This window comes from Ixodes scapularis, unplaced genomic scaffold, assembly GCF_016920785.2.
Source record: "Ixodes scapularis isolate PalLabHiFi unplaced genomic scaffold, ASM1692078v2 ptg001131l_1___fragment_1__unscaffolded, whole genome shotgun sequence".
NCBI classification, from domain to species: domain Eukaryota; kingdom Metazoa; phylum Arthropoda; class Arachnida; order Ixodida; family Ixodidae; genus Ixodes; species Ixodes scapularis.
In genome coordinates, this window is record NW_024610102.1 from 333,558 (window position 1) to 360,485 (window position 26,928).

General features: G+C 44.6%; 3 long non-coding RNA genes across 5 annotated transcripts in view; 2 read left to right on the forward strand and 1 right to left on the reverse strand.

Annotated features, from left to right (window-relative positions):
- Positions 1–26,928, reverse strand: part of LOC121834394 — a 169,817-nt gene that overhangs the window by 94,646 nt on the left and 48,243 nt on the right. For both annotated transcript variants that reach the window (XR_006077180.1, XR_006077179.1), the window contains 2 exons: positions 18,612–18,996; positions 2,189–2,573 (listed from right to left, as the gene is read on the reverse strand). This is a non-coding gene — a long non-coding RNA (uncharacterized LOC121834394). The remainder of the gene's footprint in view (positions 1–2,188; positions 2,574–18,611; positions 18,997–26,928) is intronic.
- LOC121834392 lies at positions 2,568–4,574 on the forward strand. Its single transcript, XR_006077175.1, has 2 exons — positions 2,568–2,983; positions 4,309–4,574. It is a non-coding gene; the product is annotated as an uncharacterized LOC121834392 (long non-coding RNA).
- On the forward strand, positions 15,122–20,856 carry LOC121834391. Of its 2 annotated transcripts, XR_006077173.1 has the most exons (3): positions 15,122–15,388; positions 19,260–19,406; positions 20,732–20,856. It is a non-coding gene; the product is annotated as an uncharacterized LOC121834391 (long non-coding RNA). The 2 variants fall into 2 exon arrangements; XR_006077172.1 differs by lacking the exon at positions 15,122–15,388 and having other exon boundaries at positions 18,991–19,406.

Here is a 26,928-nt window from a genome sequence, read left to right on the forward strand (position 1 = left end):
CTAACTCTCGCCCGAAGCAGGGACTTGTAGCACGAATTGGTGATTTTTTGAAGCAGCAGGGGAGGCACGTTTAGAGCGAAATTCATGCATTGGCCGTGTGGGAAAGCGCGACTTTGAGTATTAATTAGGCGCGTGCAGAAGCTTATTTAATCGTAAAATAAGGCGCTAATTGTTCGCTAACTCTCGCCCGAAGCAGGGACTTGTAGCACGAATTGGTGATTTTTTGTGATTTTTTGAAGGAGCAGGGGAGGCACGTTTAGAGCGAAATTCATGCATTGCCCGTGTGGGAAAGCGCGACTTTGAGTATTAATTAGGCGCGTGCAGAAGCTTATTTAATCGTAAAATAAGGCGCTAATTGTTCGCTAACTCTCGCCCGAAGCAGGGACTTGTAGCACGAATTGGTGATTTTTTGTGATTTTTTGAAGCAGCAGGGGAGGCACGTTTAGAGCGAAATTCATGCATTGGCCGTGTGGGAAAGCGCGACTTTGAGTATTAATTAGGCGCGTACAGAAGCTTATTTAATCGTAAAATAAGGCGCTAATTGTTCGCTAACTCTCGCCCGAAGCAGGGACTTGTAGCACGAATTGGTGATTTTTTGTGATTTTTTGAAGCAGCAGGGGAGGCACGTTTAGAGCGAAATTCATGCATTGGCCGTGTGGGAAAGCGCGACTTTGAGTATTAATTATGCGCGTGCAGAAGCTTATTTAATCGTAAAATAAGGCGCTAATTGTTCGCTAACTCTCGCCCGAAGCAGGGACTTGTAGCACGAATTGGTGATTTTTTGTGATTTTTTGAAGCAGCAGGGGAGGCACGTTTAGAGCGAAATTCATGCATTGGCCGTGTGGGAAAGCGCGACTTTGAGTATTAATTAGGCGCGTGCAGAAGCTTATTTAATCGTAAAATAAGGCGCTAATTGTTCGCTAACTCTCGCCCGAAGCAGGGACTTGTAGCGCAAATTGGTGATTTTTTGTGATTTTTTGAAGGAGCAGGGGAGGCACGTTTAGAGCGAAATTCATGCATTGGCCGTGTGGGAAAGCGCGACTTTGAGTATTAATTAGGCGCGTACAGAAGCTTATTTAATCGTAAAATAAGGCGCTAATTGTTCGCTAACTCTCGCCCGAAGCAGGGACTTGTAGCACGAATTGGTGATTTTTTGTGATTTTTTGAAGCAGCAGGGGAGGCACGTTTAGAGCGAAATTCATGCATTGGCCGTGTGGGAAAGCGCGACTTTGAGTATTAATTAGGCGCGTGCAGAAGCTTATTTAATCGTAAAATAAGGCGCTAATTGTTCGCTAACTCTCGCCCGAAGCAGGGACTTGTAGCACGAATTGGTGATTTTTTGTGATTTTTTGAAGCAGCAGGGGAGGCACGTTTAGAGCGAAATTCATGCATTGGCCGTGTGGGAAAGCGCGACTTTGAGTATTAATTAGGCGCGTGCAGAAGCTTATTTAATTGTAAAATAAGGCGCTAATTGTTCGCTAACTCTCGCCCGAAGCAGGGACTTGTAGCACGAATTGGTGATTTTTTGTGATTTTTTGAAGGAGCAGGGGAGGCACGTTTAGAGCGAAATTCATGCATTGGCCGTGTGGGAAAGCGCGACTTTGAGTATTAATTAGGCGCGTGCAGAAGCTTATTTAATCGTAAAATAAGGCGCTAATTGTTCGCTAACTCTCGCCCGAAGCAGGGACTTGTAGCACGAATTGGTGATTTTTTGTGATTTTTTGAAGGAGCAGGGGAGGCACGTTTAGAGCGAAATTCATGCATTGGCCGTGTGGGAAAGCGCGACTTTGAGTATTAATTAGGCGCGTGCAGAAGCTTATTTAATCGCAAACTAAGGCTCTTAATGTTCGCTACCTCTCGTCCGAGGCACGCACTTCTAGCACGAATTGGTGATTTTTTAGGATTTTTTGAAGGAACGTTGTCTAACCTGGAAGGCAGATAGTAAACAAACGGGCGCGACGGGATTTCTAGATCGAATTAAACGCACATAGCAGTTATTCATTCGTTGTTCCACGCAAGAAATGCGTGTACATGACGCTGGGAATAAGAGAAATTTTAGAAGCGAATACTTTTTTTTTTAATCAATATTTGTTACGCGAAGAAGAGATTTCGAAGCGCGGCCGAGCGCTTTATAGTCCGGACTCCTATTCAAACCACGAGAGAGAGAGATAGAAGCATTCTCAAATACCTTTCCTTGCATGGTGTCTAGCGGTCCAGATGTTATCCAAAGTCCAGAGTAATCCAAAGTTCACCAGGAAAGTGCACACACACACACACGTTCACGGAAGCGTCCACGTTGAGACGGGGCACGGCCGTTTTGAAATCACCCGAGACTGGGGTAGAAGCATCAAATCGTAGAAGGGACAGAAAATAGACATTTTCTGTCCCTTCTACTATTTCAAGCTTCTTCTCTACCCCAGTCTCGGGCTATTTCAACGTTGTTAACATTCACCAGCTCGCCCGCGCACCCTCTTCTCTTGACTCGCAACGAAGCGCACACACAGACGTGGATTTGGGCGGCCGTTTGTGAAGTTGGGCGACTGAGGTAGGGACTAGCGGCAGAGAGAGGATTTCTGGAATAGAAAAGAAAAGTGTTGTCATTTCAACAAAGGGTACAATAGATATTTTTGTTTTTAGATTCGGTCGGTTTTAATTAAAGAGTTGTAATTCTAGGCTCTAGTTGAAAAAGGTCGACACAGAACGTAATAGCACCCTGGGTACCGTTACGACGTGCGTCGACATTTTTGCGCGGGTTTTGACCGTTAGGGGTTTGGAGAAGGTATCATCATCATGATCCAGGGTTTCGGTTTGGGTTCTGTGTGTTTTCTCACTCCAGGTCACGTGATGTTTTTGTCGGAGCAAGGATGAGTCACCCTCGCCTCAACGGCGCCTGGCTGTTGCTGTGCGTGTTCTGTCTGGGCCCGGGCTCACTTTCAGAAGGAGCCGAGAACGGAAGAAGGTCGGATTACCGTAACTCGAGAAGGTATTTGCTCATTTCCTTGTTCTTTGCCCAAAGTCGTTGTTTGTGTGAGCGCGTGCGTTTTGCGAGGAGATTATGTTGTGATCGGCGGTTGGTAGATGGAAATGTTGTTCTCGGAGAGATTCTGCACGCTTTTTCGAGTGTCGGCAAAGAAGGCTTTTAATGGGATCTACTATATTGATATAGGCGCACATAGGCGGAGCGGCTGGTCGTTTTTTTGAAGGCTCTTTACCAGAGCGCGAGCAAGAATTACCTATGCGTGTTTGATGCAAGTTCTTTTTTTGATAGGTCCATGCTCGGCAAAGATATAAAGTGTATTTTGAAGCGCGTATTCCATCGCGAAATGATGGAATACCAGTGATGTGATAATTGCGCCAAACTGCACCAAGGGGCTAACCTTGCTACATCCTGCTACATTTCACCGAAATATGGCTAATCTGCGCCAAAGAAGCAATTTTGGTCGCCTTTCAATAACGAAACTAAACTGAGAACCGTAATTGTGTAAGCTAGGTCGCACAAGACGCCACCCGACACAAAGTACCCTGTATCAATCGTCTATTTGGTCTTGCATGATTTTTCCCGACGTCTCGCGTTTCGTGTACTCGTCGTCTCAAAAATCTCGTCTCTAGTGTATCGGATGCCAAACATGCCGTCATGCTGTGAAACAAAACCACGTTTTTGCGCGGCGGGAGTTACTTTTTGAGCTTCGTGCGACGTCGTGTGTTGCCGTCCCCACGTCGCTGCAGATATTTCTAAACTGAAACGCGTCGACATTCTTGTTTAAATCATACGCTGCTATAAAAATCCCTCTCTAACTCAATGACTGCTTGGCCAAGTTTTGATTACTTAGGTTTTCCTGGTGGGCTTTCTTTCGAGGGGGACCCCGGTACGTGAAAAATGTGCCGCGAAAGAAAGTTGGTGAAGAGAAGTGAGCTAAAGCAAAGAAGGCAATGTCTGAACCCGCACAGCGTGCATGGGCGACCGTTGGAGCCGACTTCTTGCACGAATTCTTTTGTTCTTTTCACGCGAAACACGGAATCGAGTTTTTTTCCCCTCATTCCTGCTTGTAGGTTTCACTGACGATGTTTCCCGGATGGGAGACGAAACGTTTGATTAAATTGTTAATCTTGTTGAGTAAAGTCGGAGCAGTTTTTTTTTTATCAAACACGGAATTGGCGGCGGCGCGGAGCTAGGAAGCCGGCCTCTACGAACTCAAACGTTTCATCACTCTCTGACGCACGGAAGAAAAGAAAAAAAGATATGTGTATGGCGTAAGAACGTTCGGTGCATCTTTAATGTAGGGCGCTAAAGATTGTCTTTTTGTGCAGCGCAAGAGCGAGTTGCACGGCTGGCCCTCCGTTTCAAGTGACCTCCTTCAGCTGCGGATGACCTGTGCTTAATCAAGACCGCTTGAATGGCAACTGAGAACTTGCTCCAAGCAAAAAGTGTTTTTATGAAATCGTGTTAGCTCGTGCGAATTCACTGAATAGGAACAAGTGTGTTTTCATCGAGACAGCTCGTCCGGAAACTTGCATTGTCGGCCTAATAAAGTTTGACGTCAAGCCTAATAAAACGTGAGGTTAAAACGGAGAAATCTGTTGTTTTGTATTTTGCTTGTGAGGACGAAGCCCCTGCTGTGCACACCTGCGGAAACGAAGTAAGTACCTTATCAGTTTGTTCAGAGATTTGATTTTTTCCCGTGGTAATCGTGAAAAAAAAAAAGAGCGAGGACATAAATTCTTCTTTCTTATGTTTGAGCTTATTGCAAGACGCTATGAGCGGCGTTCTATTATATCTATACATAGCCTTTGAACTTGTGTTTTTTCTTCTTTCTTTTTGTGATCTCCAGTGTACCAGATTTGTCGGTTTACTGTTATTTTTTTTGTTCCTTCTCGTCGCACCCTGCTTGGGGATTGGAAATGGCCTGCAGTGTAAATGAATAGAAACCAAATATAAAAAAAGAATTTAAATACTTCCCGACGCCATAGGGTCTTGATCTGCTTACAAATGCATTTAAATACTCTTTTCCCAGAACCATAACAGAATGAAACAGCCTACCTCATCGCAGATTTATATCTGACAATGTTTTGTAGTCGATCGAGCGTTTGTTTCATGTGCAACTATTTGCATGGTGTTTTAATTTTCCTCTTGCCCACTACTGCCACTCCTCCCAACTTTGTTGTGAGCTATTACATTACAATTTTCCCCTGTTCCGCTCTCCCATTTTACGGATTACCTGGTGTTGCGTTTTTAATATAATATAACAATCTGAGGTTAAACGGACAAAGAGGCCCCTGCTGTGCACACCTGCGGAAACAAAGTAAGTACCTTATCAGTATTATTCAGAAATTTGACTTTTTCCTGTGGTAATCGTGAAAAAAAAAAAGAAATGTGTTTTTTTATGTGTGTGCTCGCCCAAAAGCGAGCACATGCATTCTTTTAACGTTCTCTGTTGCGCTTATTGCAAGACGCTGTCAGCGGCGTTGTATTATCTATACAGCCTTTGAACTTGCGTTTTCTCGTCTTTTTTTGTATCTCTGTACTTTGTATTCAAGTATATCAATCCACAAGTGCTAGCTGGGTCATTTATTTTAACCAGGCGAGTGGGATGTTCCGAGGAACATTCTAGGCGCGTCTCATCGATGTAGCTAATCTAATAAGAAAGTTACGAATAAAAAGTTTACGTGTAAGGCTTCATTCTGTGGTGTTGTGATTTGGCATATGCTCGTATAAAGAAAACTACGATAGTTAGAAGGTTCTAATTCGCAGCGAATGATCGCGCTCTGAATGTAGACGCACTGTTAAATTTTCATCGCTCCAGCTCGTCTAGAACTCGTTATACTCGCGAAAACAGGTTTTTGGGAATCTGCTTGGAGATTAAAAACCCCGACCAAGTTCAATCGTTCACCCGTGAATATTCAAGACCGCTGGAGTGCATTCATCGATTGTGGTCGTGAAAACAACATCATATGAAAGTGTGTGTGCAGTGAAACCGTGTCAGCTCATCTCAAGTTTCGCGAAATAAACGACGTTTGAAAGTTTTCGGATCGAAGCCAGCCATTCGCATTCCTCACTTTAGGCACCGATCCTTTCTTCGATCTCGCTTCATTAATACTCGTCGTATCTCGTCACCGCTAGCACCGATGTGTTCCTTGGTCTTTCTAGACTCTACGGACACCACTTTGAACGTGTGTAATAAAAGGTTTCGCGATGCTACGACGCTCTTGCCGTGGGCATGGTCATGGCGGCCAATTGTACTTTCCGAACATGTGTTCGGACCTCCGAGACTGAATTTTCGTTTCCGAGCCGCGATGTTGGTGTCAAACGTGAGCACGCGTTCCGTAGAAGACCCGACGACTGTAGTTTGCCTCGGATCGAGTCGATAGTTTAATCTACGAGCACTGATGCGACTTCCCGCACGAAAGCAGTCATTTTCAGGTTCGATATTGCTCACCGCTTCACCATTTGCTACCACAATTTGCTTTTTTGTTCTGAAGCGCTCCCTCGGGTAAAAGGAACGTTCGCTATGCGCGCGAGATTATTTTAATTCATTCATCTCGTGCGGCGCGCGCTCGGCGGAGCCGCTAGTCGTTTGAAGGCTCACCAGAGCGCGAGCAAGACTTCAAAGAGCTGCCGCTCGCTCGTAATTAGAAAACCATTATAGGTACGTACAACTATCAACTTGTTGGGAAGGGACAAATACACATATGTGCTGCAAGAGGGCCTCCACACAACCCTACAGAGCTTTTTGCAGACATGCCCCTACAGTACAACTGGCCCGACACTTTCTATTTTGTCCCCTTCTGCACTTTCTGGCGCAAGATGAGCTAAAGTGAAGCACGAGTAACCTTCTAGGTTGCTATCTGTTCAGTTTGAAAAGCTACGTCCCTCTTCCCTCGACGGCCAAAATTTGAACGCAGGCATGGTTACTGCGGAATACAAAAAGTCTGCCTTTTGTCTCCGAGGGACGTTCATTCTGTGTTATGGTCGTCTTTTCCAGAGACGGTGAGGACAAATACACATCTGTGCTGCAAGAGGGCCTCCACACAACCCTACGGAGCTTTTTGTAGACATGCCCCTACAGTACAACTGGCCCCACACTTTCTATTCTGTCCCCTTCTGCACTTTCTGGCGCAAGATGAGCTAAACTGAAGCACGAGTAACCTTCTAGCTTGCTACCTGTTCAGTTTGAACCCTCAAGCTACGTCCCTTTTCCCTTGACGGCCAAAATTTGAACGCAGGCGTTGTTTCTGTCTGAAAGCAAAAGTCTGCCATTTGTCTCCGAGGGACGTCCATTCTGTGTTACGGTGGTCACTTTGCACAGCCAGGATAACGCTTGTCTGCAGTCGTGCTGGGACGTCCTTGCTGCGGCTTGGCCGACACATTTGTTTTCTCGGCTTCCGTACTTTCCCACGTCGGCTTGTTTCAAGTCCAGCTACAGCATTCTTGTCGAATGGTACCTGTGAATTCTGAAGGCTTGATGTCGACCTGTATTCTCTGCACAGCCCCCTACGGGGTTCTGCAGAAAGCCCTGTCTTAGTAAATCACGTAGGTTTTCAATGAAGTGTGTCTCCACATCTTACGGGGGTGGGCAAGCAACACCGAGGACACAGTCCTTCTTGTCTGCAGTGCCTCTTTATTCTCAGGACACTACAAAACCCCACGCCACTGTTCAAAGGCTCGAAAAATCAGGACTACCTTCAGCTTTTGCGTTCGTACATAAACTTTGACACCAGCTGTGTTAACCAACCTGGGCTCGTTCATTACAGGAGGAAAGCAAGCACTCGTATCAAAAATGAATCGTCGCTCTAGCACTCTTCGTCCCATCGTCCCATCTCCATGAATCGTCCCATCTCCATGACTTGCACGGCCTGTAAATTACTAGAACATATCATAACCAAACAACTCGTTTCTTTCTTAGAAATGCATAATGTTCTAAACCCCCAACCAACATGGTTTCCGCAGTGGCCTGTCAACGGTAACCCAGTTGATTGAATTTTACCATGAATTAGCCACTTACGTTAACAACCGTACGCAGGTTGATGCAGTTTTCATCGACCTGTCGAAGGCATTCGACCGGGTACCTCACCGCAGACTGATTAAGACATTAATAGATCTCGGAGTTCCCTTTTCTTTGACTAAGTGGATCAATGCATATCTTTCAAACCGTCAACAATTTGTGGATATAAATGGTACTTACTCAGGGCTGTTAGATGTTCATTCTGGGGTGCCCCCAAGGTTCTGTCTTAGGGCCCCTACTTTTTTTAACTTACGTTAACAGTTTGTTCCCATCCAATGAAGATGTCCCAATTAAGCTAAGAATGTTTGCCGACGACTGCGTCATTTACAGTCCCGTTGTTGAAATACAAGACCAGACAAAAGTGAGTAAAGCACTGGCTAACATTGCGTCTTGGTGTCGTGAAAATAACATGAAGATTAATATTAGCAAAACTCAGTACATGCACATAACAACAAAAAGAACTGTCTTAAACTTTAGCTATGAGGTTGCTGGCGTAGTATTGACTGAAGTGGATAGTTACAAATATTTAGGAGTGATTTTGTCTTCTGACCTCGGGTGGAAAAGGCATGTGGAGTATGTTAAAGAGCGGGCAACTAACAAATTGTGGTACCTGAAGAGAACGCTGGGTAAAACTCCCCCTTCCGTTAAAATTCTTGCGTATAAGACAATTATTAGACCTGTGTTAGAATACGCGTCTGCAGTGTGGAGCCCATGGCAGAGCTCTCTGGTCAGAGAACTCGAAGATATTCAGTCGCTAGCTGTGCGTATAGTTTTTTCAGATTTCAGACGAACTACGTCTGTGACCGAACTTAAAAGGAGAGCCAATATAAGCCCTCTGTCAAACAGAAGAGAGAGCCAACGGTTGAAGCTGTTCTTTCAGATTTTCAAGAACTGTATAAAAATTGATGGCTCCGTTTACTTAAAACCAAAAAGTTTTTACTCGGAACGCTTGCATCACTCAAAGACCGTAGCCCCCTATTAAAGCTCGAATAAATAGCTATAAACAATCTTTTTTTGTGCATACAATTGATTTGTGGAACAGCCTTCCCGGCGATGTTGTCGATATTGATTCACTCTGTTCTTTCGAAAAAGCCGTAGATAATATTTTTCAGTGCCGAGATTGCTTTTATTGCTCTTATGAAATTATTTTACTGTCTTTATTTTTTATTACTGCTGTTACATTTACTGCTATACTGTTATTGTTATTACTAGTATTACATTTGGTTACTGTATTGTTTCTCTTCTTTCGAATATGTCGTAGATATTAATTTTCGGTGCCAAGATTGCTTTTTGTTTAGAACTGTTGTGTTTATAATGTGCATGTGTGACACTGTATCACCCCACTCCTGCCTTGGCCCTATATTGGGCTGGCAGTATTGATAAATAATAATAAAAAAAAAAAAAACATGCCAAAATTAATGTGCTTTTCTGGTTCAATTATGAAATAATCGCAATAGAACCATTTGTATTTACTGTGCAGGCGGTTTCTTTAATGCAACTTCTCAATTACCTAAAAGAAATGGTAATCTGAAGAGTCATCTTTTTTCACTAAAAAAAACAACAAAAAAAAAACAGAAAAAACACCAGAAATCAGCCGAGTACTGACAGTGCTTTTATTAGGTCGATAAAACAACTTTTGCGTTTGCTATCTCGAAGAAATTTGACACACAAACACTCCTACCTGGTGCGACACCCTTTCCCGACAATCGGATAGCTTAATGGTTTTCTAATTCCGAGCGAGCGGCAGCTCTTTGAAGTATATCCATCCACTTGTGCTCGGGACACCCTCCCTGTTGATCGATGAGTCTCGATTGAGATGAGCTGACACGGTTTCACTGCACACACATGTTCCTATGATGTTGTTTTCACGACCACAATCGATGAATGCACTCCAGCGGTCTTGAATATCCACAGGCGAACGATTGAACTTGGTCGGGCTTGTTAATTTCCGAGCAGAGTCCCAAAACCTGTTTTCGCGAATATAACGAGTTCTAGACTAGCTGGAGCGATGAAATTTTAACAGTGCGTCTAAATTCAGAGCGCGATCATTCGCTGCGAATTAGAACTTTCTAGCTATTGTAGTTTTCTTTATACGAGCATATGTGAAATCAAAACATCGTACAGTGAAAGCCTTACTTACACGTAAACTTCTGTTGATAACTTTCTTTTTAGAATACCTACATCGATGAGACGCGCCTCGAATGTTCCTCGGAACATAATCTTACTCCCTGGTTAAAATAAATGTCCTAGCTAGCCTACTTTCCGAGCTTCGTGCGATTGAATCACCTCCGGTTGCGAGCAAAACACGCGGCAGCCATTTGCTTTTTTTTGCAAAAACAAAACCAGAACCACGAATGGGCGGTAAATTTCTAAATACTTGACCTAAATAATTTAAACTTGTTGTGGAACACGGGTCTCGACGACATCGTTTTCAAAAATAAGACGATTCCCGTAATTCTAAGTTTGGTTTTATTAAACCAGGGCTGTGTTTCAAATCTCACCCTAATAAACCCGAGTTACTCGGGCGGATCGTGTCACGTGACAGCAGAAATGAAAGAACGCTGGACGCAGGCAGGTTTCAAAACGCCAGGTGTACAGAAGCTTTACCTCGCAGTATGATTTCGTTAATTTTAAAACACGGCCAGGAATTACATTTTTTATGAATGAATAGATAGATGACCCGTTTCGAATGAATGGATCCATGAGTGCGGCTGAGCAATTCCGACCGGTCGGTAAATCCCGCCACCTGGTGCCTTTTGTTTTACCATTGAAAATATTGAATTTCTGAAATCTATATTACGACCTTGAATTTACGATATCAAATGGGGGACACTTGTTCCCAGCCGCCCCTGGACTGGACAGAGACCGATTTCTTTTCTTGTGTGATGCGAGTTTCGCGAAATAAACGGCGTTTGAAAGTTTTCACATCGAAGCCAGCCATTCGCTTTCCTCACTTTAGGCACCGATCCTTTCTTCGATCTCGCTTCATTTATACTGGTCGTATCTCGTCACCGCTAGCACCGATGTGTTCCTTGGTCTTTCTAGACTCTACGGACACCACTTTGAACGTGTGTAATAAAAGGTTTCGCGATGCTACGACGCTTTTACCGTGGGCATGGTCATGGCGGCCAATTCTAATTTCCGAACCTGTGTTCGGACCTCCGAGGCTGAATTTTCGTTTCCGAGACGCGATGTTGGTGTCAAACGTGAGCACGCGTTCCGTAGAAAAGTATGTGTAAGGCTTCATTCTGTGGTGTTCTGATTTTGCATTTCCGCTTGTATAAAGAAAACTACGATAGTTGGAAGGTTCTAATTCGCAGCGATGTGTTCCTTGGTCTTTCTAGACTCTACGGACACCACTTTGAACGTGTGTAATAAAAGGTTTCGCGATGCTACGACGCTTTTACCGTGGGCATGGTCATGGCGGCCAATTGTACTTTCCGAACATGTGTTCGGACCTCCGAGGCTGAATTTTCGTTTCCGAGACGCGATGTTGGTGTCAAACGTGAGCACGCGTTCCGTAGAAAAGTATGTGTAAGGCTTCATTCTGTGGCGTTCTGATTTTGCATTTCCGCTTGTATAAAGAAAACTACGATAGTTGGAAGGTTCTAATTCGCAGCGATGTGTTCCTTGGTCTTTCTAGACTCTACGGACACCACTTTGAACGTGTGTAATAAAAGGTTTCGCGATGCTACGACGCTTTTACCGTGGGCATGGTCATGGCGGCCAATTGTACTTTCCGAACATGTGTTCGGACCTCCGAGGCTGAATTTTCGTTTCCGAGACGCGATGTTGGTGTCAAACGTGAGCACGCGTTCCGTAGAAAAGTATGTGTAAGGCTTCATTCTGTGGTGTTCTGATTTTGCATTTCCGCTTGTATAAAGAAAACTACGATAGTTGGAAGGTTCTAATTCGCAGCGATGTGTTCCTTGGTCTTTCTAGACTCTACGGACACCACTTTGAACGTGTGTAATAAAAGGTTTCGCGATGCTACGACGCTTTTGCCGTGGGCATGGTCATGGCGGCCAATTGTACTTTCCGAACATTTGTTCGGACCTCCGAGGCTGAATTTTCGTTTCCGAGACGCGATGTTGGTGTCAAACGTGAGCACGCGTTCCGTAGAAAAGTATGTGTAAGGCTTCATTCTGTGGTGTTCTGATTTGGCATATGCTCGTATAAAGAAAACTACGATAGTTGGAAGGTTCTAATTCGCAGCGAATGATCGCGCTCTGAATTTAGACGCACGGTTAAATTTTCATCGCTCCAGCTCGTCTAGAACTCGTTATATTCGCGAAAACAGGTTTTGGGGACTCTGCTTGAAGATTCAAAACCCCGACCAAGTTCAATCGTTCACCCGTGAATATTCAAGACCGCTGGAGTGCATTCATCGATTGTGGTCGTGAAAACAACATCATAGGAAAATGTGCGTGCAGTGAAACCGTGTCAGCTCATCTCAATCGAGACTTTTCGATCAACAGGGACGGTCTCCCGAGCACGAGTGGATTGATATTCTTCAAAGAGCTGCCGCCCGCTCGTAATTAGAAAACAATTATAGGTACAACTATCAAATTGTTGGGGAAGGGTCTCGTACCAGGTAGCAGTGTTTGTGTGTCAAATTTCTTCGAGACAGCACACGCGAAACTTGTTTATTCGACCTAATAAGACCACTCAGTACTGGAATGATTTCGGCTGTTTTTCCAGTTCTTTTTTCAGCGAAAAAGAAGACCGTAGGCTAGCTAGGACATTTATTTTAACCAGGGGAGTGTGATTATGTTCCGAGGAACATTCGATGCGCGTCTCATCGATGTAGCTAATAAAGTTATGAGCAAAAGTTTGTGGTCGGTGATGTCCGAGCAGAGTCCCAAAACCCGTTTTCGCGAATATAACGAGTTCTAGACGAGCTGGAGCGATGAAATTTTAAACGTTTTTCGATATTGCTCACCGCTTCATCATTTGCTACCACACTTTGCTTTTTTGTTCTGAAGCGCTCCCTCGGTTAAAAGGAACGTTCGCTATGCGCGCGAGATTAATTGAATTCATTCATCTCGTGCGGCGCGCGCTCGGCGGAGCGGCTGGTCGTTTGAAGGCTGACCAGAGCGCGAGCAAGACTTCAAAGAGCTGCCGCTCGCTCGTACAACTATCAAATTGTTGGGGAAGGGTCTCGCACCAGGTAGGAGTGTTTGTGTGTCAAATTTCTTCGAGACAGCACACGCAAAAGTTGGGGCCAGTTGTACTCTAGGGGCATGTATACAAAAAGCTCTGTAGGGTTGTGTGGAGTCCCTCTTGCAGCACAGATGTGTATTTGTCCTCACCGTCTCTGGAAAAGACGACCATAACACAGAATGAACGTCCCTCGGAGACCAAAGGCACACTTTTGGTTTGGCGCAGAAACAACGCCTGCATTCAGATTTTGGCCGTCAAGGGAAAACGGACGTAGCTTGAGGGTTGAAGCTGAACAGGTAGCAAGCTAGAAGGTTACTCATGCTTCAGCTGAGCTCATCTTGTGCCTGAAAGTGCACAAGGGGAGAAAATAGAAAGGCCAGTTGTACTGTAGGGGCGTGTCTACAAAAAGCTCTGCAGGAACAAACCTTTTCCCGAGGTGGACAGCAGGGGCCTGAAGACATAAATAAAAAAGAAGTGACACATTTAACGAGTCTTCACTGCGCCAGAAAAACAAGAATCAGCTCATTTCTTTTTGAGACCTCAGAGTTTATTAGGCCAAGAATACAATTTTTCAGACGAGCTGTCTCAATGTAAAAACATACTTCCTTATTAGTACCCTGCCATGAAAATCTCACAGTTCGTATAGTGTTCTTTTTTTTTTAACCTATGAGCTAGATAACACGATTTCACACACATGTTGCTCGCAGAGAGTTGTCACAATCGGTGTTTCCATTGAAGCGGTCATCCGCAGCTGAAGAAGACTCGGGTCAGGAGGCCATTGGTTTCTTGAAACGGAGGGCCAGCCGTGCGACATGCTCGTGCTGCACAAAAGACAAAACAATCTTTAGCGCCCTACATTTAAAAAGATACGCGAAACGATCTCACGCCAAATATATTTTTTAGGCCAGGCTCGCAGAATTGTGGAATGCCTTTTTCCCCCCTATTATAGTTTGATCGCACACCTCAATTTCAAAATGAACCTTGTCATCTCCTTTCCCGAGGCAGTATTCCATCATTTCGCGGCGGACGCGCTTTAGAGCTCAATTATAGAGTATACACTTTATAGTGAAAGCTTTCTTTGCCGAGCATAGACCTATCAAGAAGCAGTTGGATGAAATATCGGTATTCGACGCGGGTCTTGCTCGCGCTCTGGTGAGCCTTCAAACGACCAGCCGCTCCGCCGAGCGCGCGCCGCACGAGATGAATGAATTAAATTAATCTCGCGCGCATAGCGAACGTTCCTTTTACCCGAGGGAGCGCTTCAGAACAAAAAAGCAAATTGTGGTAGCAAATGATGAAGCGGTGAGCAATATCGAACACGAAAATGACTGCTTTCGTGCGGGAAGTCGCGTCAGTGCCCGTACAGTAATCCATCGACTCGATCCGAGGTAAACTACAGTCGTCGGGTCTTCTACGGAACGCGTGCTCACGTTTGACACCAACATCGCGTCTCGGAAACGAAAATTCAGCCTCGGAGGGCCGAACACAGGTTCGGAAATTAGAATTGGCCGCCATGACCATGCCCACGGTGAAAGCGTCGTAGCTTCGCGAAAGCTTTTATTTCACACGTTCAAAGTGGTGTCCATAGAGTCTAGAAAGAACAAGGAACACATCGGTGCCAGCGGTGATGAGATACGACCAGTATTAATGAAGGGAGATCAACGAGAATGCTTCCCTTAATAAATAGTTCAAAATAAAATTGAGTGCCTCCTGGCGGAGGGCAGACACACTAGCCGAGGCGAGTGGTGTGTCTGCCCTCCACCAGGCAGCGCGATCCACCTTCCCGACGTTTTTGTGGCTAGGTGGCGTAAGCTACCGCCGGATCCAAAGGGCTCAGCCGTATTTATCTATCCATCCATCCGCCGTTACCAAGTTGCGCGCGCACACGCTTCTTAGTAACCCGTGGCAACGGTTACTTTTTTTTCCTTCTCTTTGTTTGTCCCCCCGGTTTCTTTCTTTGGCCCGCTAATTGCTCGTTTGTTCTTTTGTCTTTCTCTTTGTTTCTTTCTCTCTCCTCCTCGCTCATCCTCCTCCGCTTTCCTTTGTTCCGAGAGGCCGGCCCCAGTGTGGTTTCGGTTGTGCTTCGGAGCAGTCGCGTAGTCACCCGTGTCCAGCTCCTGCTTTGTTCTTTGTTCCGAAATCGGTCTTCTTCTTCTTCGGACCCCGAACGTCGCCTCACGGTTCCTGCGTTCGTCAAAGGGCCTCCTTTCGTTCGACACATTGGGGTAAGTGTACGTCCATTATACTATCCTTTAATTCGAGTTTTTTATTCCGATTATTTGCCAAAAGAAAGTGGTTTAGGTTTTTCAGCAAAAAAAGAATAATAATTCCGTTTAAATTCAAAATAATTTGTACGCCTATTGGACAATTTCTTTAGCTTTCGGAAAGTGCTCAAAGTGTCAGTCTATAAATGCGAATAAATAATAGCTCCCCACTGCTGCTCCAGAAACGAAGTATATTTTTTCTGCAACTGTTCTTTCCTCCGTGCGACGTCGTGTGTTGCCGTCCCCACGTCGCTGCAGATATGGCGCTTTCTAAACTGAAACGCGTCGACATTCCTGCTCTTGTTTAAATCATACGCTGCTATAAAAATCCCTCTCTAACTCAATGACTGCTTGGCCGTGAGGGAAAGCGCGCCCTTGAGTATTAATTAGGCGCGTACAGAAGCTTATTTAATCGCAAACTAAGGCGCTAATTGTTCCCTACCTCTCGTCCGAAGCAGGGACTTGTAGCACGAATTGGTGATTTTTTGTGATTTTTTGAAGGAGCAGGGGAGGCACGTTTAGAGCGAAATTCATGCATTGGCCGTGTGGGAAAGCGCGACTTTGAGTATTAATTAGGCGCGTACAGAAGCTTATTTAATCGTAAAATAAGGCGCTAATTGTTCGCTAACTCTCGCCCGAAGCAGGGACTTGTAGCACGAATTGGTGATTTTTTGTGATTTTTTGAAGCAGCAGGGGAGGCACGTTTAGAGCGAAATTCATGCATTGGCCGTGTGGGAAAGCGCGACTTTGAGTATTAATTAGGCGCGTACAGAAGCTTATTTAATCGCAAACTAAGGCGCTAATTGTTCCCTACCTCTCGCCCGAAGCAGGGACTTGTAGCACGAATTGGTGATTTTTTGTGATTTTTTGAAGGAGCAGGGGAGGCACGTTTAGAGCGAAATTCATGCATTGGCCGTGTGGGAAAGCGCGACTTTGAGTATTAATTAGGCGCGTGCAGAAGCTTATTTAATCGTAAAATAAGGCGCTAATTGTTCGCTAACTCTCGCCCGAAGCAGGGACTTGTAGCACGAATTGGTGATTTTTTGAAGCAGCAGGGGAGGCACGTTTAGAGCGAAATTCATGCATTGGCCGTGTGGGAAAGCGCGACTTTGAGTATTAATTAGGCGCGTGCAGAAGCTTATTTAATCGTAAAATAAGGCGCTAATTGTTCGCTAACTCTCGCCCGAAGCAGGGACTTGTAGCACGAATTGGTGATTTTTTGTGATTTTTTGAAGGAGCAGGGGAGGCACGTTTAGAGCGAAATTCATGCATTGCCCGTGTGGGAAAGCGCGACTTTGAGTATTAATTAGGCGCGTGCAGAAGCTTATTTAATCGTAAAATAAGGCGCTAATTGTTCGCTAACTCTCGCCCGAAGCAGGGACTTGTAGCACGAATTGGTGGTTTTTTGTGATTTTTTGAAGCAGCAGGGGAGGCACGTTTAGAGCGAAATTCATGCATTGGCCGTGTGGGAAAGCGCGACTTTGAGTATTAATTAGGCGCGTACAGAAGCTTATTTAATCGTAAAATAAGGCGCTAATTGTTCGCTAACTCTCGCCCGAAGCAGGGACTTGTAGCACGAATTGGTGATTTTTTGTGATTTTTTGAAGCAGCAGGGGAGGCACGTTTAGAGCGAAATTCATGCATTGGCCGTGTGGGAAAGCGCGACTTTGAGTATTAATTATGCGCGTGCAGAAGCTTATTTAATCGTAAAATAAGGCGCTAATTGTTCGCTAACTCTCGCCCGAAGCAGGGACTTGTAGCACGAATTGGTGATTTTTTGTGATTTTTTGAAGCAGCAGGGGAGGCACGTTTAGAGCGAAATTCATGCATTGGCCGTGTGGGAAAGCGCGACTTTGAGTATTAATTAGGCGCGTGCAGAAGCTTATTTAATCGTAAAATAAGGCGCTAATTGTTCGCTAACTCTCGCCCGAAGCAGGGACTTGTAGCGCAAATTGGTGATTTTTTGTGATTTTTTGAAGGAGCAGGGGAGGCACGTTTAGAGCGAAATTCATGCATTGGCCGTGTGGGAAAGCGCGACTTTGAGTATTAATTAGGCGCGTACTGAAGCTTATTTAATCATAAAATAAGGCGCTAATTGTTCGCTAACTCTCGCCCGAAGCAGGGACTTGTAGCACGAATTGGTGATTTTTTGTGATTTTTTGAAGCAGCAGGGGAGGCACGTTTAGAGCGAAATTCATGCATTGGCCGTGTGGGAAAGCGCGACTTTGAGTATTAATTAGGCGCGTGCAGAAGCTTATTTAATCGTAAAATAAGGCGCTAATTGTTCGCTAACTCTCGCCCGAAGCAGGGACTTGTAGCACGAATTGGTGATTTTTTGTGATTTTTTGAAGCAGCAGGGGAGGCACGTTTAGAGCGAAATTCATGCATTGGCCGTGTGGGAAAGCGCGACTTTGAGTATTAATTAGGCGCGTGCAGAAGCTTATTTAATCGTAAAATAAGGCGCTAATTGTTCGCTAACTCTCGCCCGAAGCAGGGACTTGTAGCACGAATTGGTGATTTTTTGTGATTTTTTGAAGGAGCAGGGGAGGCACGTTTAGAGCGAAATTCATGCATTGGCCGTGTGGGAAAGCGCGACTTTGAGTATTAATTAGGCGCGTGCAGAAGCTTATTTAATCGTAAAATAAGGCGCTAATTGTTCGCTAACTCTCGCCCGAAGCAGGGACTTGTAGCACGAATTGGTGATTTTTTGTGATTTTTTGAAGGAGCAGGGGAGGCACGTTTAGAGCGAAATTCATGCATTGGCCGTGTGGGAAAGCGCGACTTTGAGTATTAATTAGGCGCGTGCAGAAGCTTATTTAATCGCAAACTAAGGCTCTTAATGTTCGCTACCTCTCGTCCGAGGCACGCACTTCTAGCACGAATTGGTGATTTTTTAGGATTTTTTGAAGGAACGTTGTCTAACCTGGAAGGCAGATAGTAAACAAACGGGCGCGACGGGATTTCTAGATCGAATTAAACGCACATAGCAGTTATTCATTCGTTGTTCCACGCAAGAAATGCGTGTACATGACGCTGGGAATAAGAGAAATTTTAGAAGCGAATACTTTTTTTTTTAATCAATATTTGTTACGCGAAGAAGAGATTTCGAAGCGCGGCCGAGCGCTTTATAGTCCGGACTCCTATTCAAACCACGAGAGAGAGAGATAGAAGCATTCTCAAATACCTTTCCTTGCATGGTGTCTAGCGGTCCAGATGTTATCCAAAGTCCAGAGTAATCCAAAGTTCACCAGGAAAGTGCACACACACACACACGTTCACGGAAGCGTCCACGTTGAGACGGGGCACGGCCGTTTTGAAATCACCCGAGACTGGGGTAGAAGCATCAAATCGTAGAAGGGACAGAAAATAGACATTTTCTGTCCCTTCTACTATTTCAAGCTTCTTCTCTACCCCAGTCTCGGGCTATTTCAACGTTGTTAACATTCACCAGCTCGCCCGCGCACCCTCTTCTCTTGACTCGCAACGAAGCGCACACACAGACGTGGATTTGGGCGGCCGTTTGTGAAGTTGGGCGACTGAGGTAGGGACTAGCGGCAGAGAGAGGATTTCTGGAATAGAAAAGAAAAGTGTTGTCATTTCAACAAAGGGTACAATAGATATTTTTGTTTTTAGATTCGGTCGGTTTTAATTAAAGAGTTGTAATTCTAGGCTCTAGTTGAAAAAGGTCGACACAGAACGTAATAGCACCCTGGGTACCGTTACGACGTGCGTCGACATTTTTGCGCGGGTTTTGACCGTTAGGGGTTTGGAGAAGGTATCATCATCATGATCCAGGGTTTCGGTTTGGGTTCTGTGTGTTTTCTCACTCCAGGTCACGTGATGTTTTTGTCGGAGCAAGGATGAGTCACCCTCGCCTCAACGGCGCCTGGCTGTTGCTGTGCGTGTTCTGTCTGGGCCCGGGCTCACTTTCAGAAGGAGCCGAGAACGGAAGAAGGTCGGATTACCGTAACTCGAGAAGGTATTTGCTCATTTCCTTGTTCTTTGCCCAAAGTCGTTGTTTGTGTGAGCGCGTGCGTTTTGCGAGGAGATTATGTTGTGCTCGGCGGTTGGTAGATGGAAATGTTGTTCTCGGAGAGATTCTGCACGCTTTTTCGAGTGTCGGCAAAGAAGGCTTTTAATGGGATCTACTATATTGATATAGGCGCACATAGGCGGAGCGGCTGGTCGTTTTTTTGAAGGCTCTTTACCAGAGCGCGAGCAAGAATTACCTATGCGTGTTTGATGCAAGTTCTTTTTTTGATAGGTCCATGCTCGGCAAAGATATAAAGTGTATTTTGAAGCGCGTATTCCATCGCGAAATGATGGAATACCAGTGATGTGATAATTGCGCCAAACTGCACCAAGGGGCTAACCTTGCTACATCCTGCTACATTTCACCGAAATATGGCTAATCTGCGCCAAAGAAGCAATTTTGGTCGCCTTTCAATAACGAAACTAAACTGAGAACCGTAATTGTGTAAGCTAGGTCGCACAAGACGCCACCCGACACAAAGTACCCTGTATCAATCGTCTATTTGGTCTTGCATGATTTTTCCCGACGTCTCGCGTTTCGTGTACTCGTCGTCTCAAAAATCTCGTCTCTAGTGTATCGGATGCCAAACATGCCGTCATGCTGTGAAACAAAACCACGTTTTTGCGCGGCGGGAGTTACTTTTTGAGCTTCGTGCGACGTCGTGTGTTGCCGTCCCCACGTCGCTGCAGATATTTCTAAACTGAAACGCGTCGACATTCTTGTTTAAATCATACGCTGCTATAAAAATCCCTCTCTAACTCAATGACTGCTTGGCCAAGTTTTGATTACTTAGGTTTTCCTGGTGGGCTTTCTTTCGAGGGGGACCCCGGTACGTGAAAAATGTGCCGCGAAAGAAAGTTGGTGAAGAGAAGTGAGCTAAAGCAAAGAAGGCAATGTCTGAACCCGCACAGCGTGCATGGGCGACCGTTGGAGCCGACTTCTTGCACGAATTCTTTTGTTCTTTTCACGCGAAACACGGAATCGAGTTTTTTTCCCCTCATTCCTGCTTGTAGGTTTCACTGACGATGTTTCCCGGATGGGAGACGAAACGTTTGATTAAATTGTTAATCTTGTTGAGTAAAGTCGGAGCAGTTTTTTTTTTATCAAACACGGAATTGGCGGCGGCGCGGAGCTAGGAAGCCGGCCTCTACGAACTCAAACGTTTCATCACTCTCTGACGCACGGAAGAAAAGAAAAAAAGATATGTGTATGGCGTAAGAACGTTCGGTGCATCTTTAATGTAGGGCGCTAAAGATTGTCTTTTTGTGCAGCGCAAGAGCGAGTTGCACGGCTGGCCCTCCGTTTCAAGTGACCTCCTTCAGCTGCGGATGACCTGTGCTTAATCAAGACCGCTTGAATGGCAACTGAGAACTTGCTCCAAGCAAAAAGTGTTTTTATGAAATCGTGTTAGCTCGTGCGAATTCACTGAATAGGAACAAGTGTGCTTTCATCGAGACAGCTCGTCCGGAAACTTGCATTGTCGGCCTAATAAAGTTTGACATCAAGCCTAATAAAACGTGAGGTTAAAACGGAGAAATCTGTTGTTTTGTATTTTGCTTGTGAGGACGAAGCCCCTGCTGTGCACACCTGCGGAAACGAAGTAAGTACCTTATCAGTTTGTTCAGAGATTTGATTTTTTCCCGTGGTAATCGTGAAAAAAAAAAAAGAGCGAGGACATAAATTCTTCTTTCTTATGTTTGAGCTTATTGCAAGACGCTATGAGCGGCGTTCTATTATATCTATACATAGCCTTTGAACTTGTGTTTTTTCTTCTTTCTTTTTGTGATCTCCAGTGTACCAGATTTGTCGGTTTACTGTTATTTTTTTTTGTTCCTTCTCGTCGCACCCTGCTTGGGGATTGGAAATGGCCTGCAGTGTAAATGAATAGAAACCAAATATAAAAAAAGAATTTAAATACTTCCCGACGCCATAGGGTCTTGATCTGCTTACAAATGCATTTAAATACTCTTTTCCCAGAACCATAACAGAATGAAACAGCCTACCTCATCGCAGATTTATATCTGACAATGTTTTGTAGTCGATCGAGCGTTTGTTTCATGTGCAACTCTTTGCATGGTGTTTTAATTTTCCTCTTGCCCACTACTGCCACTCCTCCCAACTTTGTTGTGAGCTATTACATTACAATTTTCCCCTGTTCCGCTCTCCCATTTTACGGATTACCTGGTGTTGCGTTTTTAATATAATATAACAATCTGAGGTTAAACGGACAAAGAGGCCCCTGCTGTGCACACCTGCGGAAACAAAGTAAGTACCTTATCAGTATTATTCAGAAATTTGACTTTTTCCTGTGGTAATCGTGAAAAAAAAAAAATGTGTTTTTTTATGTGTGTGCTCGCCCAAAAGCGAGCACATGCATTCTTTTAACGTTCTCTGTTGCGCTTATTGCAAGACGCTGTCAGCGGCGTTGTATTATCTATACAGCCTTTGAACTTGCGTTTTCTCTTCTTTTTTTGTATCTCTGTACTTTGTATTCAAGTATATCAATCCACAAGTGCTAGCTGGGTCATTTATTTTAACCAGGCGAGTGGGATGTTCCGAGGAACATTCTAGGCGCGTCTCATCGATGTAGCTAATCTAATAAGAAAGTTACGAATAAAAAGTTTACGTGTAAGGCTTCATTCTGTGGTGTTGTGATTTGGCATATGCTCGTATAAAGAAAACTACGATAGTTAGAAGGTTCTAATTCGCAGCGAATGATCGCGCTCTGAATTTAGACGCACTGTTAAATTTTCATCGCTCCAGCTCGTCTAGAACTCGTTATACTCGCGAAAACAGGTTTTTGGGAATCTGCTTGGAGATTAAAAACCCCGACCAAGTTCAATCGTTCACCCGTGAATATTCAAGACCGCTGGAGTGCATTCATCGATTGTGGTCGTGAAAACAACATCATATGAAAGTGTGTGTGCAGTGAAACCGTGTCAGCTCATCTCAAGTTTCGCGAAATAAACGACGTTTGAAAGTTTTCGGATCGAAGCCAGCCATTCGCATTCCTCACTTTAGGCACCGATCCTTTCTTCGATCTCGCTTATTTAATACTCGTCGTATCTCGTCACCGCTAGCACCGATGTGTTCCTTGGTCTTTCTAGACTCTACGGACACCACTTTGAACGTGTGTAATAAAAGGTTTCGCGATGCTACGACGCTCTTGCCGTGGGCATGGTCATGGCGGCCAATTGTACTTTCCGAACATGTGTTCGGACCTCCGAGACTGAATTTTCGTTTCCGAGCCGCGATGTTGGTGTCAAACGTGAGCACGCGTTCCGTAGAAGACCCGACGACTGTAGTTTGCCTCGGATCGAGTCGATAGTTTAATCTACGAGCACTGATGCGACTTCCCGCACGAAAGCAGTCATTTTCAGGTTCGATATTGCTCACCGCTTCACCATTTGCTACCACAATTTGCTTTTTTGTTCTGAAGCGCTCCCTCGGGTAAAAGGAACGTTCGCTATGCGCGCGAGATTATTTTAATTCATTCATCTCGTGCGGCGCGCGCTCGGCGGAGCCGCTAGTCGTTTGAAGGCTCACCAGAGCGCGAGCAAGACTTCAAAGAGCTGCCGCTCGCTCGTAATTAGAAAACCATTATAGGTACGTACAACTATCAAATTGTTGGGGAAGGGACAAATACACATATGTGCTGCAAGAGGGCCTCCACACAACCCTACAGAGCTTTTTGCAGACATGCCCCTACAGTACAACTGGCCCGACACTTTCTATTTTGTCCCCTTCTGCACTTTCTGGCGCAAGATGAGCTAAAGTGAAGCACGAGTAACCTTCTAGGTTGCTATCTGTTCAGTTTGAACCCTCAAGCTACGTCCCTTTTCCCTTGACGGACAAAATTTGAACGCAGGCATGGTTACTGCGGAATACAAAAAGTCTGCCTTTTGTCTCCGAGGGACGTTCCTTCTGTGTTATGGTCGTCTTTTCCAGAGACGGTGAGGACAAATACACATCTGTGCTGCAAGAGGGCCTCCACACAACCCTACGGAGCTTTTTGTAGACATGCCCCTACAGTACAACTGGCCCCGCACTTTCTATTTTGTCCCCTTCTGCACTTTCTGGCGCAAGATGAGCTAAACTGAAGCACGAGTAACCTTCTAGCTTGCTACCTGTTCAGTTTGAACCCTCAAGCTACGTCCCTTTTCCCTTGACGGCCAAAATTTGAACGCAGGCGTTGTTTCTGTCTGAAAGCAAAAGTCTGCCATTTGTCTCCGAGGGACGTCCAGTCTGCGTTACGGTGGTCACTTTGCACAGCCAGGTTAACGCTGTCCGCAGTCGTGCTGGGACGTCCTTGCTGCGGCTTGGCCGACACATTTGTTTTCTCGGCTTCCGTACTTTCCCACGTCGGCTTGTTTCAGGTCCAGCTACAGCATTCTTGTCGAATGGTACCTGTGAATTCTGAAGGCTTGATGTCGACCTGTATTCTCTGCACAGCCCCCTACGGGGTTCTGCAGAAAGCCCTGTCTTAGTAAATCACGTAGGTTTTCAATGAAGTGTGTCTCCACATCTTACGGGGGTGGGCAAGCAACACCGAGGACACAGTCTTCTTGTCTGCAGTGCCTCTTTTTTCTCAGACACTACAAAACCCCACGCCCTTGTTTCGTTTCTTTCTTAGAAACTCGTTTCTTTCTTAGAAATGCATAATGTTCTAAACCCCAACCAACATGGTTTCCGCAGGGGCCTGTCAACGGTAACCCAGTTGATTGAATTTTACCATGAATTAGCCACTTACGTTAACAACCGTACGCAGGTTGATGCAGTTTTCATCGACCTGTCGAAGGCATTCGACCGGGTACCTCACCGCAGACTGATTAAGACATTAATAGATCTCGGAGTTCCCTTTTCTTTGACTAAGTGGATCAATGCATATCTTTCAAACCGTCAACAATTTGTGGATATAAATGGTACTTACTCAGGGCTGTTAGATGTTCATTCTGGGGTGCCCCAAGGTTCTGTCTTAGGGCCCCTACTTTTTTTAACTTACGTTAACAGTTTGTTCCCATCCAATGAAGATGTCCCAATTAAGCTAAGAATGTTTGCCGACGACTGCGTCATTTGCAGTCCCGTTGTTGAAATACAAGACCAGATAAAAGTGAGTAAAGCACTGGCTAACATTGCGTCTTGGTGTCGTGAAAATAACATGAAGATTAATATTAGCAAAACTCAGTACATGCACATAACAACAAAAAGAACTGTCTTAAACTTTAGCTATGAGGTTGCTGGCGTAGTATTGACTGAAGTGGATAGTTACAAATATTTAGGAGTGATTTTGTCTTCTGACCTCGGGTGGAAAAGGCATGTGGAGTATGTTAAAAAGCGGGCAACTAACAAATTGTGGTACCTGAAGAGAACGCTGGGTAAAACTCCCCCTTCCGTTAAAATTCTTGCGTATAAGACAATTACTAGACCTGTGTTAGAATACGCGTCTGCAGTGTGGAGCCCATGGCAGAGCTCTCTGGTCAGAGAACTCGAAGATATTCAGTCGCTAGCTGTGCGTATAGTTTTTTCAGATTTCAGACGAACTACGTCTGTGACCGAACTTAAAAGGAGAGCCAATATAAGCCCTCTGTCAAACAGAAGAGAGAGCCAACGGTTGAAGCTGTTCTTTCAGATTTTCAATAAAAATTGATGGCTCCGTTTACTTAAAACCAAAAAGTTTTTACTCGGAACGCTTGCATCACTCAAAGACCGTAGCCCCTATTAAAGCTCGAATAAATAGCTATAAACAATCTTTTTTTGTGCATACAATTGATTTGTGGAACAGCCTTCCCGGGGATGTTGTCGATATTGATTCACTCTGTTCTTTCGAAAAAGCCGTAGATAATATTTTTCAGTGCCGAGATTGCTTTTATTGCTCTTATGAAATTATTTTACTGTCTTTATTTTTTATTACTGCTGTTACATTTACTGCTATACTGTTATTGTTATTACTAGTATTACATTTGGTTACTGTATTGTTTCTCTTCTTTGACTAAGTGATATTAATTTTCGGTGCTAAGATTGCTTTTTGTTTAGAACTGTTGTGTTTATAATGTGCATGTGTGACACTGTATCACCCCACTCCTGCCTTGGCCCTATATTGGGCTGGCAGTATTGATAAATATTAAAAAAAAAAAAAAAAACATGCCAAAATTAATGTGCTTTTCTGGTTCAATTATGAAATAATCGCAATAGAACCATTTGTATTTACTGTGCAGGCCGTTTCTTTAATGCAACTTCTCAATTACCTAAAAGAAATGGTAATCTGAAGAGTCATCTTTTTTCACTAAAAAAAAACAACAAAAAAAAACAGAAAAAACACCAGAAATGAGCCGAGTTCTCCGAGCGGTTTTATTAGGTCGATAAAACAACTTTTGCGTTTGCTATCTCGAAGAAATTTGACACACAAACACTCCTACCTGGTGCGACACCCTTTCCCGACAATTGGATAGCTTAATGGTTTTCTAATTCCGAGCGAGCGGCAGCTCTTTGAAGTATATCCATCCACTTGTGCTCGGGACACCCTCCCTGTTGATCGATGAGTCTCGATTGAGATGAGCTGACACGGTTTCACTGCACACACATGTTCCTATGATGTTGTTTTCACGACCACAATCAATGAATGCACTCCAGCGGTCTTGAATATCCACGGGCGAACGATTGAACTTGGTCGGGCTTGTTAATTTCCGAGCAGAGTCCCAAAACCTGTTTTCGCGAATATAACGAGTTCTAGACTAGCTGGAGCGATGAAATTTTAACCGTGCGTCTAAATTCAGAGCGCGATCATTCGCTGCGAATTAGAACTTTCTAGCTATCGTAGTTTTCTTTATACGAGCATAGGTGAAATCAAAACATCGTACAGTGAAAGCCTTACTTTCACGTAAACTTCTGTTGATAACTTTCTTTTTAGAATACCTACATCGATGAGACGCGCCTCGAATGTTCCTCGGAACATAATCTTACTCCCTGGTTAAAATAAATGTCCTAGCTAGCCTACTTTCCGAGCTTCGTGCGATTGAATCACCTCCGGTTGCGAGCAAAACACGCGGCAGCCATTTGCTTTTTTTGCAAAAACCAAACGAGAACCACGAATGGGCGGTAAAATTCTAAATACTTCACCTAAATAATTTAAACTTGTTGTGGAACACGTGTCTCGACGACGTCGTTTTGAAAAATAAGACGATTCCCGTAATTCTAAGTTTGGTTTTATTAAACCAGGGCTGTGTTTCAAATCTCACCCTAACAAAACCCGAGTTACTCGGGCGGATCGTGTCACGTGACAGCAGAAATGAAAGAACGCTGGACGCAGGCAGGTTTCAAAACGCCAGGTGTACAGAAGCTTTACCTCGCAGTATGATTTCGTTAATTTTAAAACACGGCCAGGAATTACATTTTTTATGAATGAATAGATAGATGACCCGTTTCGAATGAATGGATCCATGAGTGCGGCTGAGCGATTCCGACCGGTCGG